This window comes from Mauremys mutica, chromosome 1 (assembly GCF_020497125.1).
Source record: "Mauremys mutica isolate MM-2020 ecotype Southern chromosome 1, ASM2049712v1, whole genome shotgun sequence".
NCBI classification, from domain to species: domain Eukaryota; kingdom Metazoa; phylum Chordata; order Testudines; family Geoemydidae; genus Mauremys; species Mauremys mutica.
Window position 1 is genome coordinate 198224842 of NC_059072.1, and position 14289 is coordinate 198239130.

Consider the following 14289-nt stretch of genomic DNA (forward strand, 5'->3'; position numbering starts at 1 on the left):
TGGTTTCAGGCAATGGTAACAATTATCCAAGGCCTACAGAACTTCCTGACAACCTCGGCTCGCACTTGTCTCGGCCTCCTAGGTCACATGGCTGCCTGCACGTTCGTGACCAAAAACGCCAGACTGTGCCTCCGTCCCCTCCAATCTTGGCTCACCTCGATATACCACCCGGGCAGAGACAGCATGGACATGATCATCACAATCCCCCCGAGCATCCTAGGCTCCCTGGACTGGTGGTTGACGCCCTCCCTGGTGTGTGCAGGGATGCCATTCCATCCGCCTCAGCCTTCAATGACCCTGACAACGGACGCGTCATCTCTCGGCTGGGGTGCTCACCTCGGTCATCTCCGCACTCAAGGCCTTTGGTCAGCTCAGGAACTGGCCTTGCACATCAATGTGCGAGAGCTGAGAGCAGTCCGCCTTGCGTGCCAGGCATTTCTACAGCATTTACAAGGCCGTTGCGTCTCAGTGTTCACGGACAACACAACGGCCATGTTTTACATAAACAAGCAGGGAGGAGCACGGTCCTCCCCGCTTTGTCAGGAAGCTATTCAGTTCTGGGACTTCTGCATAGCCCACTCGATAGATCTGGTAGCGTCTTTTCTCCCAGGGGTTCGGAACACTCTGGCAGATCACCTCAGCAGATCCTTCCTGTCTCACGAGTGGTCGATTCGTCCGGATGTTATCCATTCTGTTTTCCGGAAGTGGGATTTTCCCTGCATAGACCTCTTCACCTCCCGTGAGAACAGGAAATGCCAAACGTTCTGCTCCTTCCAAGGCCTCTCCCCGGGCTCGATCTCGCACGCTTTTCTGATGCCGTGGACGAGCCAACTGCTTTACGCCTTCCCACTGTTCCCGCTGGTTCACAGGATCCTGCTAAAGCTCCGCAGGGACAGAGCCCACCTGATCATCATTGAGGGTGCACTTGGCGGCCAGCTCTACCTTCCACCCAGGGGAGAGTGGCCGCTCCGTGTTCTTGCACCCTATGATTTCTAGGTTCCTCAAGGGCTTGGAGTGCTTATACCCCCAAGTACGCCGCCCCACCCCAACCTGGGACCTCAACCTGGTTCTAACCAAACTTATGACTGCCCCATTTGAGTCACTAGCAACCTGCTCGCTGCTGTACCTATCCTGGAAGACAGCTTTCCTTGTAGCCATTACATCAGCCAGACGAGTCTCCAAGCTTCGGGCTCTCACGGTGGACCCACCGTATACAGTGTTTCACAGGGACAAGGTACAGTTGTGACCACATCCGGCCTTCCTCCCTAAGGTGGTATCGGCCTTTCATATCAACCAGGATATCTTCCTTCCGGTCTTCTTCCCGAAGCCACACTCATCACGCCGGAAGCAGCAATTGCACTCCCTAGACATCCGTAGGGCGCTCGCTTTTTATATCGAGCGGATGAAGTCCTTTCGTAAAATGCCCCAACTCTTCGTCACGGTGGCAGACCGAATAAAGGTAAGGGTTGGGAATCACCTAATTGGAATCGATATGAGCAAGCACTCGAAGAAGAAAAGACGGTTACTCACCTTTGTAACTGTTGTTCTTCGAGATGTGTTGCTCATATCCATTCCAAACCCGCCCTCCTTCCCCTCTGTCGGAGTAGCCAGCAAGAAGGAACTGAAGGGCCATTGGGTCGGCAGGGGTATATATTCGGCGCCAGGGCGGCTCCACTCTAGGGGGCGACCCAGCCGACCCACCGAGTGTTGCTAGGGTAAAAATCTTCCGACGAACGTGCACATGGTGTGCACACACCTAATTGGAATGGATATGAGCAACACATCTCGAAGAACAACAGTTACAAAGGTGAGTAACCGTCTTTTCCATTAACTGGAAATAGGCATGTCAAAGTGACAATATGCTCTTGAGCTGAATTTTTGAATTAGTGACATAGCCTCCTACAAAATATATACAGACAGTCTTCAGTTTAAAAAAAAAATTGTGTGCATATAAATTGAATGCTCATGCAGGGTGCCAGATAGACACTGCTATAGAGTGATATCCTATATTTTTCCACAGAAAAGCTAAAATATAGTCTGCAGAAGTGCATATTTCCTTCCGGTGTACCACACATCTGACCTAGAAGGCCCATCAGCACAGGTGAGATGGTAGTTCAGTCTCTGAGCCTTTTGTGAGATTGCCAGTAGGGTGCCAATTAGGGTAGTGGCAGTTTTTTGTTTTGAGGATAAATTTTTCAAAGCTCCTAAGTCAGTTAGGTGCCTAAATTCTATTTTGAAAAGAGCCTCAAATTCAGATTTTCAAAAAAGTGCCTACAGATGCATTTAAGTGCCCAGTGGGATTTTCAAAACTGTCTTTCAATGGGAGTTAGGTACCTAACCTCCTTAGTTGCTTTTGAAAATCCCACTAGCCACCTATCTGCAAGTTTAGGTACCTCAATGTCTTTGAAAAAATTGGTCCTAAAGCACTTAATCCCACTGACTTTCAATGAGACATAGGCTCCTAAATGCTTAGGTGCTTTTGAAAATTTTTCCTGAGGACACTTGGACTGAGACCACATAGACCTCCAAATAACCATCAGATATGTAACAGTTTTTGGTAACTGCTGACCTGGGGCCTGATCTGGCATTGCTTATGCTAAATACCTCCATAACTAGAATAAAAATTCAGAATGTTCAAGAAATGCAGAACAAGACTCCTGGATTAGATTTGAACAGAGATCTGGAAGTGAAAGGCTCAATAATCCCATTTCCTCTCACCTAAAGCATCTAGCTCCCCCTAACCTCAGCTTTGTGCATCTAATGAAAATACAGTAATAATTTTAATTTTTCAGGATTTTGTTTACATTTTAAAATGAGTAGTATTCGTATATTTTGTCTTTTTATTTTGCAGTGCTGTCTCTTTTCAGAGCTCATTGTAGTGGTATAGCAATATTTTGTTTTCTGTATCCACTCTGCTGTTGCTAGGCAACTAAATACTAATACCAATTTGCATAACCCATTGTTTGGATTATATTAATATGCAGGCATTAGTGTGGTAATGTGACCAATCACAAACAAGGATCTCCTGAATGTCTGCCTCATTTCCTAATGCTGCTTGAAGCTGCTACTGAGTGAGCTACTGTATATTATCTAGTATTAAATGACATGTAGAAATGTTAACACCAAGAAAAATATGACTTTACATACCCTGAGATCATCTTTATTTACTGAAAACAGAAGAGCATTCAAGGATAGAGAAGGGAGTGTGGTGAGAGGTTTAGTGTGACAGATACATAATTATGAGCAATAATTTTAAATGTAGGATGCCATGTTAAAAATTATCTTTGTGATAATGTGTGCCTTAGTAATTTACAATCCCATTGATAGATCTAAAAGTGTTTGGCCACCTGTACAGAAACCATTTCTGGGAAAGATTCCAAAGCTATGGTGACCATCTTCTTTCCGATAGTATTGAGGCAGATTTTCAGAGCCATAGATGGCAGATAGGCACCTAACTCACACTGATTTCCAATGGCAATTAACTGCCTCACAGCCATTTGAGCCTTTGAAAATCTCCTTCATATAAAATAATTTAATGTGGATTTTTTTTTTCAAATCAGAAAACTGTCTTTGAAAAAGGCTAGGATATGTTGCACTGATATAGGAAATATGATTAGAATAGGGGACTGGCAATCAATAAACAAACTGGGAAATACAACCTAGATGGAGTTATGTAACTGGTTGGAAAACCGTTCCCAGAGAGTAGTTATCATTGGTTCACAGTCAAGCTGGAAGGCTGTATCAAGTGGGGTCCTGCAGGGATCAGTTCTGGGTTTGGATTCTGTTCAATCTCTTCATCAGTGATTTAGATAATGGCAGAGAGAATACACTTACAAAGTTCGTGGATGATACCAAGCTGGGAAGGGTTGCAGGTTCCTTCGAGGATAGGATTAAAATTCAAAATGATCTGGACAAACTGGAGAAATGGTCTGAAGAAAATAGCATGAAATTCAATAAAGAAAAATGCAAAGTACTTCACTTACAAAGGAACAATCAGTTGCACATATACAAAATGGGAAATGATTGTCTAGGAAGGAGTACTGCAGAAAGGGATGTGAGGGCCATAGTGGATTACAGGCTAAATATGAACCAACAGTGTAACACGGTTGCAAAAAAAGCAAACAGCATTCTGGGATGTATTAGCAGGAGTGTTGTAAGCAAGGCATGAAAAAAGCAACAAAGGGTCCTGTGGCATCTTATAGACTAACAAATGTATTGCAGCATAAGCTTTCGTGGGTGAATACCCACTTCGTATTCACCCATGAAAGCTCATGCTCCAATACGTTTGTTAGTCTATAAGGTGCAACAGGACTCTTAGTTTGGATCTGTAAAAAGCAACAAACACGGCGACCCCACTGATACAAGGCATGAAAAGTAATTCTTCTACTCTACTCCATGCTGATTAGGCCTCAACTGGAGTATTGTGTCCAGTTCTGGGTGCCACATTTCAGGAAAGATGTGGACAAACTGGAGAAAGTCCAGAGAAGAGCAACAAAAATGATTAAAGGTCTAGAAAACATGACCTGTGAACCCAGTTTTTTTCAGTTTGGAGAAGAGAAGACCAAGAGGGGACATAACAGTTTTCAAGTACATAAAAGGTTGTTACAAGGAGGAGGTAGAAAAACTATTCTCCTTTGTTTCTGAGGATAGGACAAGAAGCAATAGGTTTAAATTGCAGCAAGGGCGGTTTAGGTTGGACATGAGGAATAACTTCCTAGCAGTCAGGATACTTAAGCAATGGAATAAATTACACAGGGAGGTTGTGGAATCTCCATTATTGGAGATTTTTAAGTGCAGATTAGACAAACACCTGTCAGGGATGATCTAGATAATACTTAGTCATGCCATGAGCGCAGGGAACTGGACTGGATGACCTCTTGAGGTTCCTTGCAGTCCTACAATTCTATGAGTTTATGATTCCTACGTTCTGTTCCCAATGTTGCCACTTGCTCTGTGAACTTGGGCAATTCACTTGGGTCTATATTTTCAAGTGGGCTCTAATTTTGGGTGTCTTCATTTTTATGTGCCCAACTTGAGACACTAGATTTTCAGAGATGTAATATTGTATTTCAAGGAACAATTAAGAAGTTTATATGTCAAAAGTGTTGTTTGGATATCCTCTTAAATCTGTCATTAATTCAAGATTAATGCATTATTTTGTGTAGGAATACCATAGATGTAGGTGTGAAAATGGAAGTATAAAATCTGAAGTATAAAGTTATCTTAAAATTCATTAAACAAATGTAAATCAGATACTTCTTTTAATTTGTTATACATTTATGAAGAGTATTTCTTGCAGCTACAATAACTATTTTGGCCCCAATCCTGAAAACACTTAGAGATATGCTTGACTTTACTACTAATAGTATTTACAAAATTCTGGCCATGGTGTGGTATATATATATATATATATATATATATCAAGAATGTTTTCTGATGTACCCATAACTTTAGTGAAGCTCTATTTTCAGTAGCAAATGTTTACCTACAAATTTGAGATATGATGTAAAATTATGATTATGAATGTAAAGTTCTTCAGAAAAGGTATCATGTAAGCATACAAATATAGTTATGTGTACTGGGAAGTTGAACTCATATTGTGGACAGAGTTAAAGATTGCTATGTTATTTTTTGGTTTCTTATTTGTACTTAAGCGTATTGATTGAAATATTATGTAAGAGTATATTATTTCTAACATTTGGGAGAGAAACTTCTCAGGATTTCCTTTATTTTTAGTAATCTATTATTTAGAAATGGATATTGACAACCTTAACTCCAGGTTAATGCAGATTTGTTTTTTGTTGCTGTTGTTGTGCTGACTGTCAAACTTTGCTGGAATCTTTTTTTATATTCCTTATTAATTAGAAACATTGGTGAAATCCTGGCCTCATTGAAGCCAATGGCCTAGCTCCCATTGAATTCAATGGAAGCAGGATTTCATCCACAGAGTTTGGATCCTTTAAACCTTTACAGCAGTAGTCCTTATGCACACAAGTATTGTAGTCTCATTACTTCAGCAGGGCTACTTAAGTGAGTAAGGGTTTGTAGAATTTGGCCCATTTTGAACATCAGCCTTTAAATATAATCATATTTGCTTTTGATCCCTTTAAGAATACTTATTCTGTTTATTTCTAAACAAAACGATGTTTTTTTAATCTGGATGTGTTCTTAAGGTAGGGTTATTATAATAATTCAGGGGACTTGCTTTTCCATAAAATGCTTACATATACTAACTGAAAACTGTAAGTGATTGAAAATGCTGCAGTATATTTAATAACTAGGTATTTCCTCATAATATTTCTCCATAATCTTTACTGGCTCTGTCAGACAGGTGGTTGGTTTTTCATACTAATTTTGATTATAAGGTACAGTCCTCCTATTTATGTGAGGGGCTTTCAGGTTTGCTGGAACTGTACACCTGTTCATGATGTTGAATATGCATGTGCACACATTGTACCATATCTCCATGTTCCAATCCAATTCCATTTTAATGGGCCTGCAGGGCACTGACAAGAATCCTGCATTTGAGCATTCCTTATAAACTCAGCCAGCTAGGTCATGGTGATGATGTTTTTCATCAACAGTGATTTTAAAGCCCGTGCAACCCTAGGCCTGAAGGGCTTATATTTTTGCATGATACAATGGATTTATCTGGAAGCACCTGCCTTGAAAAACAGGACCTGCATCACACCATGGCTAGCCATCACTCCTTATGGTCTGTTTTATAAACTGATGATCATCATATTGCACGTTCAACTAAAATTTTATTTGCTCTGATGATTTGTGTTACAGAATGCACGGCACCTAAGAATATGTAAAATCTGAATTTACTTGGCTGAGATGGTGAACAGAAATTCCACCAAATCTGCTAGGCTCCTTCAGTTGCCAGGTGAGCGGTGCGCATATGGGGCGAAGGGTTATGTGGAGGGAAGGAGGGTTAGAAATGTTATCCTCCATATATCTTCCTTCTTCCAGAAGAAGCCAGGCTGATCTAGCCTTCCCCACTTTTCCCCAGATATCTATTCAAAATTTCACACATTTATAATGGCTCATCATATTTTGGGTCATATAGAGAACAAGAATTTGTGTACCTATTGCCTGGATATTCAAATACACCAATATGTTCAGACCAATCTGTGATGGTTCTCAGGGTGCCCAGGACTGTGAGTCACCTTGTTGTCTCCCTGCCTCCTGCAAAAAAGACTTGCTGATGCTTAACTGGGTGTCTGCTCCCTGATAACACTGTATAAGCCACTGTGACCGAATGCACCCCTGTAATCAAACCCTACACATTATTGTAATAATCTTAGTACAAAATATGCCTTGAGAGATGTAATTTGAAAATGAATCATTCACTGGTCAATAATATCATGATGAAATGCATATAGCAACATTATATGTAAAATTTTGAGTGTTCCCAGAATGATGTTGATGGCACATGTTCAGCATGGTCCTGGCTTTCATTTAAGATCTTGCATAACAACATTTATGGATATACTACCATGAAAGCAGGGTGCTAGGTGTAGTGAGTTTGTCAGACCTGTCAGTGAACCCATTGCCAGTTGGCACTGAGGAATTCTTAGGGTCACATGATCAAAGAAACCAAACCGCACCCCACTGGCCCTCACCACAGTTACCAACCTCTTCTTACAGTACCAACTTCTTAACTTCAATTACAAGACTGATCCCCTCCCTCTCTGAATCTTATGACAGGACCATGACCAGCCTCCTAATCCCTTTCCGTCATAAACCACCCTCACGACTTCCCCCCTTGTCTTCACTACAGAAAATAAAATCGAGTTAGCTTGAGTTAAGAACATGGTTTTTTGCAGTGATGACAAGACCAAAGGTTTTGTGGCTAATACCTCCCATCTGCCAAATCTTTCATGATACCTCAGAGTCCACCCATCCATCAGTACTTTTGCCTGGGGAAGAGTACATTTTCTACAGGATCAGATGCAGGAATTGTAATAATACCCGCCTTATCTATGGGCATTATAACAACCAACCTGATGTCTCCACATATTCAAATATGCCTTTGTGTGATATTTCAGTCAAATACATACACAAACACAGCACTATTCTCTTCTTCTCTCTTTTATTCTGCCTCTCTCTTTTTTAGCTCTTATTTTTTTTTTAAAAGGGCAAATTTAAAAAAGCCTACTTGTAATAATTAAGTTGACAATTTAAGGGCCTTATTCACTGCCAGTTGGAGTCTTTCCACTGACTTCTGTGGGCTTTGAATCATGACTTGAATGTACAGAAGTCAGGAAATTTAGAAATTAAGATTCCACATTAACATTAGTTTGGTCATACTGTACATATTTAGAGTCTGATTTTGCAAAACCTCACTCATGTGAATAGTGCAATTACGTTTGACAGGCATACTCATGAGTAAGGGCTTATGTGATCAAATGTTTGCAGGATCTTATATATTATGGACCATATTTAATGGCATAAACAACAATCCAAATACTACATATGTCAGATGTGCAATGGGTCAGAAGTAAATTTTCTGAGAGAACTTTATCTTTTTGTTTCCTGATTTTTTTGCATTTATATTCCCAACTTTAAATTGCATTCATTTAATTTTTGCATTTAATTATCCATCTCTAAACTTCAAATGTAAATACCAGACACAATATTTTAATGCTGGAAAATAAGTATTTTTGACAAGTTACTGAATCATAGAATCATTGGATTGTAAGGGACCTTGAGAGGTCATCTAGTCCAATCCCTGGCACTCATGGCAGGACTAAGTATTACCTAGACCATTCCTGACAGGTGTTTGTCTAACCTGCTCTTAAAAATCTCCAATGATGGAGATTCCACATGAATCTATTGAACATAGATGTAGTTAGAAAAGGTGTAAATTTGTCACCAGCTGATTTGAGTAATATGTAGAAACAGATAGACATACAAATTCAGACATAGAAAACTTATTCATATCTTCTTTAATATAACGTTAATTCATTGCTTTGGACTGTGTCCTTATATGTTTCAAGAGATAAGAGGCTGTGTAATAATCAAATATTATTCTGTACTATGACCTTTTACCCTAAAATGAAGAAAAAGTTTTTATAGGGTCATTGACTCATAGCAAATGTAAGTATCTAAACATGGAGACACTGCAGTTAATGCAAGGAAATTAACTTTCTTTCTGAACGTTGAGTATCTAACCCTGAGATATGAAACAATATGAGGGGTAGGGACTATTGCCAATATTCACAATCTTGTTGCAAGTTTTGTGTTCTTTGGTGGTTTTCTCAAAGCCCCATCTCCACATGCAAATTTCTTTCTATTTCTTTCTTTCTTGTTACTAGTCACAAACCCAAGTGTACCTTAAATGTTCAGAAATCCAGAAGTCAAATAAAAAACAACCCAACATTTATGATTTTTAAAAAAAATCTCACAATTTTAAGTCAATCCTATGATTTTGGGAGCCCTGACTCATGATTTTTGAATGTGTGCAGCTGGCAATGCTAGGTAGTGTTAATATGAAGCATCTTTTAGGGCATCACAGTGGAAGGGGGCTGGGTGGTCACAACAGAATGCCAGAGGAAGACATGCCACAGAGCAGTGTTAGAGAGCTTATACCTTCACTCTCACACTTCCCTGGTCCTTCTCGCATGAACAGAGAGCAACAATACCCAAAGTCCGAAGGTGCAAACAATTCAATGTTTATTGGGGTGAACTTCCAGCAAGCTTAAATCCAAGTTCCTTTTTCCTTATTTTCGAATCCCCTAATTTATATAGTAATATTTTTTGCTATACCTTAACCAATCATTCTACTAAAATTTACCTAACCAACCCTAACATATTGTAACATGATTAGCTAACCAATTATATCCCACCACCTTAATTAGTTTACACCCAGCAAAATTAATTATACAGCAGACAGAAACAATTACATAACCAGACAGAGACCATGCAAATAAACATACAAAACAATACAGAAGTGAGGATTTCACAACTACATCTATACAGACATAAGGGTTCTTCAGTTGTATCTATTGATAAGTGAGTTCTTAGAACACAGAAAACTATCAAAGTAAATTTCCTTTTACATGTTCTAGGCTCTTCCCTTTCTCTGGAGGTGATAGGACGGTGATCCAATCTAACAGCCCCAGATTGCCTTATTTCAATATGACTAAACAGGGCCTCAGACTGTCACAGTGAGAGAAGGCCCTTATGCAAATAGACAATGATTTTGATTCTCTTTTTCTTTTATACCTCTGTAACTAGCTAAGTGATAAAGAATACACAAGCCAGACAGGCTTGAATATCTATATCCTAACAAGCAGCATTGGAGGAATGTGGGGGAAGGTGATGCAGAACCTCTTGGACCCATCAGGTTTTGGGATGAGGACCATGGAGTTTTACCATATGCTATGAGCTGTCTCAGTGACCTCTGACTCAGGTATTTTTTGGAGTTCTTTTGCAAACTCCTGCATTTTCCATGAGACGTGTTAAGCTCCTTTTCACACTTTTTCAATAAGGTGATTTATTTCATGTCATCCTACCAGCACCAAAAACACCATGTAGACGGGTCGGACTCACCCCTGCGGCGCCTCCTGCTGGTGACTCCGGGAATTAGCTCTGTCCGGCTCTGGAGCGCCCTCTGCAGGCTGGTGATCCGCCTGTCCTCTGGCCCCCCGTGTCCCTCCCTGGACCCGGTGCCCTTTCACATGGGATGCTGCCCCTGGCAGTAACCCCTTTCTCTCTGGGTCTCCCCTCTCAGGGAACCCCCACCCTCTATCCCCACCTTGCTTCAGTATTGGCTACTGCCAGTCACTGTCTAGCCCCACACTCTGGGGCAGACTGCAGTATCAGCCTACTCATCACAGGCAAAGGGGTTTGGACCTGCTGCCTTGTCCTACCCCTGGGCTGCCTCTGCAACCCCTAGTACCAGTTAGCCCACTGCTAGGCCACAGCTTGGGGCTTTCCAGGCTGGAGCTCCCCAGCTCCTCAGCCTGTCCCCAGCCCTGCTTCACTCAGGTATCCAGTCTCAAGCTCCCTACAGCTAGGCCCTTCTCTCTCTGAAGGCAGAGAAAGACTGCTGTTTTTGCTTCTAGCTTCCCTGGCCTTCTTATAAGGCCCTTGGCTCAGTTTGGGGCCAGCTGTGGCCTGATTGGGGTGTGGCACAGCTGCAGCCGCTTCCCTAATCAGCCCAGCTTTTAAGCTGCTTTCTCAAGCCTTGTCCCCTTCCCAGGGCTGTTTTTAACCCCTTCAGGGCCGGAGCAGGGGTTCACCCTGCTACACACAGTGAAAAGGTTTTGCCATTAATTGGACAGTCTTGGCTTTCTGCTCAGGGATTAGGTTTTCTCCTACTATCAGAGCAGTAGTTATCTCTAACCCCTACTCCAGTTTGGCTGGGGAAAGATCTATAAACAGAGCTTCCCTCACTTTCCACAGTGATGTTTGCTTGCTTGATGCCTGTAGATCCAGTCACTTCCTCTTGATGGAAATAATCCATGTGAACCATTATTCCACCGTAATCACTTCTGCATGCTCAGGTGTCAGCAAGCACCAACATCGTTTCTGTGATAAAAATTTCAAAAGCACCTAAGTCACTTAGAAGCCTAAGTCCCATTTTCAAAAGTCAGTCAGGTACTTGAGAGCCTCATTTGTATAGCTTTTCAGTGAGAGTTAGGCTATGAAGTGCCGGTCATTTTTGAAAATGGGGAGTTCGGTGCTTCTGAAAATTTTACCTTGTAGCTTCTGGGCCACTGCATAGGGACAGACTCTAGGCAGATATTTCTGCTTGAAAAAAAATCTCAGTACATTTCTTCATTGATGTTTGGTGGTCCAGAATAGCAACAGCAGCTTCCAAGCCTGGACTACCCCATCAGATATGAAGCCTGCTGGATTGCCTGCTGTTCACGTGGCCAGCAAGACACATCTGGTAGTACTTATGGGTCTGGAGCATTTAGGACTGCAGCCTGCCCTTGAGGCAGCCGCTTGCTGTACCAGCTGTTTTCCATTGCTGCTGCGGCACTGCCATCTGCTGAATTGGCTGCTGCTGTTGCAGCTGGGCAGCCAACCATTGAAGAAACTGTTGTTGCTTCTGCTGAGTCTGGTTTTCTGCCATCCATTTTAATGTCCATTCAACTTCCATACTGCCAGCATTGAGTGACTCATTCTCTCCCTCTGCTAGGAGTGTTCAGAGGAAATCCCGCTCTTGCACCAGGTGGGTAGGGAAGGGCTGAGTGGCCACACAGGAGACAAAAAGGAAGACAACTAAGGTTAGGGAAACCCATCTCTTTCTCCTTGTAAAAATGAGAGAGATGCTAACAAAACCTTGGGTAAAGGGTTCCTCAGCTAACATTGTTTATGGGGGTGGAGACAGTGGCCAAACATTCTAAATTGCTTATTGTCCCACAGGTTTTAATTTCTGGTGCTGTTGACCTCTCTAAAAACTGAATGGGATAATTACAGTGTTTGAGAATTTCTGGATCTCTGCAGAGAATGAAGTTTATAGCTACTACTTCAGGGAATAAAATAAAAAACAAACAAAAAACCTGACGAGAACCAGAGCGCAGATGGGAGTAAACATTCTGCTGAGTAAGCGGCAAACTAGTGATGAGTTAACGTTTGGTTTTGGCCAGGTTTTGCTGTAGTGAAATTGAGTAGCTTCACAGTCTTGCTGCTACCACACTGTGGCAGTCTTAGTCACTGATGCCAGAAAGCTAGAGTTAAAGTAGTCTGGTGGTGGTATATAAAAGAAAACCATGAAACATTAAAAGATCCCTATGCAGACCAAAATGTGTCTTGACCGTTGGCAGCTCTGAGCAGGATGCCAACAAGCTCTGTGAGAAAGTGCTTTAAACTGTCTGTCTGAGCTATTGTAAAAAAAAGGGATACTTTAAAAAAAGATTTTCATACTGGAGAAAACTCAGATATATCAAGTTTGCGTTTAAATGGAGTTACCCAGGAGCACCACTTGTAAGCTATATATATAGTGCAGAATGCAGATACTCTGTTTATTTAGTAATGCTAGTCACAGAGAGTACATTACAATTTTCCTCCAAAATCTACCTTGACTTCCTGTGTGGTTCTGGGAGCAATATCGGGTACTGATTTTGATTGATGAACCCCTATGCGATTTGAGTCTTATCTGCCTAGGAATTGCCTCTGCCATTGTGGACAATCATGACAGCTGAGACCAATCAGGGTGCTTTTGTTGAAGCAGTGCTTTCTTGGTGGAGGATACTCAGCTCTGGAATTTACTTCTCCCATTGGTCTATTGACCATCAGGGCACAGTATAAGGCCCATATGTTTTCTCAGGGCTTGCCTGAGGGACTGGCAGAGATGCTCATATGTAGCTTGTTCTGGGGGAGTCTATTTAAGACTAACTTTGGTCAGTACATTGTGTATCTTATTTTTAAACTATGTACAGGTACTGAGAGTGTCTGATAAATACATTTAAAAATAAAATCCTTTTACCTTACAGCTGTTTCAAAATTATTTTAGTGTGTATGCTAATTATCCTGGTGCTGTTTATACTTAGACAAGAATTTTGATTCCTCCTAGACTGTCTTCTCTTGATGCTGCAGAGAAGCCGTCTTACACTCACTTCCATGACAACAGACTGGGATATAGTATATGCTCAGGATTATACCATCACTGAATCATTAAACAGAAGAGTTTGCCTCTGTGATTGGAAGCCCTTATTAAAACAAAATATAATTTCAAGGGAATATAAAAACACATTGGCCAAATAAAGGACTTTTCTTCAAACGTTTTTTTCTCTTTTCAAGATCATTCTAGTTAGTCTCCCTGTAAGGCAATGGATGGGGAAAACTGCAAGCCTGGTATCAAGATGTCACCACACATGGGCTCTCTAAGGGTACGTCTACACTACGGGATTATTCCAAATTTTCATAAACCGGTTTTGCAAAACAGATTGAATAAAATCGAGTGCGCGCGGCCACACTAAACACATTAAATCGGTGGTGTGCGTCCACGGTCCAAGGCTAGCGTCGATTTCTGGAGCGTTGCACTGTGGGTAGCTATTCCGTAGCTATCCCATAGTTCCCGCAGCCTCCCCCGCCCCTTGGAATTTCCGGGTTGAGATCCCAGTGCCTGATGGGGCAAAAGTCATTGTCGCGGGTGGTTCTGGGTAAATGTCGTCAGTCACTCCTTCCTCTGGGAAAGCAATGGCAGACAAGCATTTCGTGCCTTTTTTCCCTGGATTGCCCTGGAAGATGCCATAGCATGGCAATCATGGAGCCTGTTTTGCCTTTTGTGACTATCACCGTATGTGTACTAGATGCCGCTCACAGAGG

At 41.7% G+C, this 14289-nt stretch overlaps 1 long non-coding RNA gene across 3 annotated transcripts in view; it reads left to right on the top strand.

Moving 5' to 3' along the window:
* LOC123362037 overlaps positions 1–13721 on the top strand; it is a 44433-nt gene extending 30712 nt beyond the window's left edge. Inside the window, exons 1-4 of one of the 3 annotated variants that reach the window (XR_006576320.1) lie at positions 3004–3071; positions 6793–6889; positions 10246–10420; positions 13535–13721. This is a non-coding gene — a long non-coding RNA (uncharacterized LOC123362037). Of the gene's footprint in view, positions 1–3003; positions 3209–6792; positions 6890–10245; positions 10421–13534 lie in introns of those variants that run through there. The other 2 variants (XR_006576322.1, XR_006576321.1) reach the window with 2 other exon arrangements.
* The last annotated feature ends 568 nt before the right edge of the window (positions 13722–14289 follow it).